The following is a 2,832-nucleotide window of genomic DNA, read 5'->3' on the forward strand; positions in this document are numbered from 1 at the left end:
CCTTCTTGCTATTTTTATTCGTTTTCTGTAAAAGCAAAACTACTGAGATGACTTTGTCCGTCTGACCGCGCTCAGATCTTGAAACTGTTGAGGCTAGAGGGCTGCAAATTGAAACGTTGATTGTCCACCTTCCAATCATCAAACCTACCAAATTGCAGCCCTCTAACCTCAGTAGTTTTGGTTTTATTTAAGGTTAAATTAAGCCGTGATCGTGCTTCTGCCAATGCAACAACACAGGCCACCACGGCCGGCCGCCTGAGAGTTTCACGGGCGGCGGCTCATACAGCATTATACCGAGACCACCGAGAGAGAGAGAGAGCTCTGTTATCAGTGGCCTTGATTAAACGCTGTACAGAAAACTCGGTTGGTCCGAAGAAACGTCGGCGCATTTCTCATTTGTTTTTATTTTGTGGGTAAATAAAACTATCCTTCTGTCATCCGGGTGAATTTTATTTAAACTTGACTTTGAGTTTAATCGCAAAGTAAGGATTTTGAAGCAGGTCTTGTAGAATTGTAAAGTGACAGCAAACTTTCTTGTATTCGGACATTCAAGAAGATTTGAAATGATTTTTAAAATATTTGTCTTTGTTTTCCAGCAGATGTGGTTCAGTGGTTGCTTCTACGAGGAGACGGGGAACCTCTCATTCCGGATGGGTGATTGCCACTCCATTTCAAAGGTAAGGGGGGGATAATCGTCTCTATAACCCTTTTGACAAGACCATAACATTGTACATTTTTATTTTGGGAAAAGAAGTCTTCCTTTGGATTTTACCGTGTAATTGTACTTCTAGGGCTGAGAACTAAAAGGGCCAATGTCAAAAAATGGCATATTGTAGTTAAGACAGTCTCTAAACTAGAAATTTATCTCTGTTTCAGTGATATAATGGCCAATGTTATAAGTTAAGCAATCACCCCCCCAAAAAAAGCTTTCGTTTGCTGTACTTACCTGAATTTTAATAAAGGAAGCAATATTTTAAATGCGTTTTTCTGAAAACATGGTTTTATGACATTGGCCCTTCTAGTTCTCAGCCCTATGATTGTACCTACAATCGATCATCATTGTAGTGACGCTAGTTTACGTTGTGATAAAGTGATTTAAAAAAAAAAACGTTCGTAGTTTTGAAATAAAATGATTGTTATGGGTTACAGTGAAGCCTGAGAGTCAACGAATTTATTTTAAAAAAATTATTTTTTAGGAAAGCAAAATTAAGTTTTGATTGTCTGGTTTTGATAAAGTGACTTAAAAAAAAAAAGTTCGTAGTTTTGAAATAAAATGATTGTTATGGGTTACAGTGAAGCCTGAGAGCCAACGAATTGATATTTTGATTTATTTTGTTTATTTTTTTTCTAGGAAAGCGAAATTCAGTTTTCATTGTCCGCTCTTGGACCAGGACCAGGACCGAATGAAACAATAAAGTCGGATTAAAAGAGTGGGGACTAATTGCCAGAGGACTTAATAGAGCCGCCCTTTAGAAGGGGGAAGGCTGTAAGTAGCAGGGGCGGGGTTGGGGGACTAAATGGGGGTTAGGGACGGTCCATATGTAGACCCATCCGGAGAATTGCAATTTTGGAAATACAGGGAAAATATCTCGTGTTTCGTTTTTCTGTTCGCGAAGTGAATTTTCGTTTGTCTCTTGGATTCATTAAAAAAAATTAAAAAATGAATTTTCTTTAAGGGAAAACGAACTCGTGATTATTTTTCGTGTTTCAATTTTCAGTTCGTGAAGTGAATTTTCGTTTGTCACTTCGATTCGTTGAAAATAATATAAAAATGGATTTAATTTATTGGAAAACGAACTCGTGACTATTAGTATTCGCAAAGTAAAAGTGACTTTACATTTCCCATGTTTGGCGTTGCATAAGGGGACCTAGTGTTATTTTTTTTATGGAAATATGAACCCACTGATTTCTTACATCATTCAGAGGAATATTTAATTCATATTTTTTTCGGTGGAAGAGAATTCTCCTCAGCCGCGTGATCGGTTATGGTCTTGTCCTGCCACCTCGGTGGCCGCGAGTTCGATTCTCGGGAATTCCACTGAGGTGTGAGATATGTGTATTTCTGGTGGTAGAAGTTCACTCTCGACGTGGTTCGTAAGTCACATAAAGCCGTTGGTCCCGTTGCTGAATAACCACTGGTGCCATGCAGCGTAAAGACACCATACAAGCAAACAATGTCTATTCCTTTTCTTTAGGGAAGTGTGGATTCGTCACTTTTATCATTCAAAGGAAAATGGAATACACATTTCTGTATTGGCAGAAGGTGAGTACAATACTCACCTGAACAAAGTCCATTTGTTTACAGTTGAGTTTCTTTAGGGAAATGTAATTCCACCACTTCATTATTCATGCAGAGGAAGAATCACATTACCTCTCTCTCTCTCTCTCTCTCTCTCTCTCTCTCTCTCTCTCTCTCTCTCTGCGGAGTGGAGAGAAGTGATTGCTCAACAAGAGCCTGTTGGCGAAAATTTTAAAAAATTACAAACACAAATTTAACATTCTTTGTGGAAGAGGAATATGCAGGCCTATGTTTTCGTATAGAAACGGTCTGCAATTTCATATGAAGATTGTTACATTAATTTCCTTAAAGTGGTTATATATTACACAATTGTTTCTCAGAATATTTAATTATTTGTTTACTTATATTTTAGTTTTTATATTATTTTTTTATTTATTTATTGTTTTTTGGCAGATCGAAGTGAAAAATAGTTTTTAATTTTAGTTTTATATTTTCTTATTTTGCTTTTATTTATCTTTTGGCAAATCAAGTGAAAATAGTTTTTTATTTTATTTTTACTTATTTATTATGTTTTATTTATTTTTTGGCAAATC

Source organism: Macrobrachium nipponense, chromosome 15, assembly GCF_015104395.2.
Source record: "Macrobrachium nipponense isolate FS-2020 chromosome 15, ASM1510439v2, whole genome shotgun sequence".
Classification (NCBI taxonomy): Eukaryota; Metazoa; Arthropoda; class Malacostraca; order Decapoda; family Palaemonidae; genus Macrobrachium; species Macrobrachium nipponense.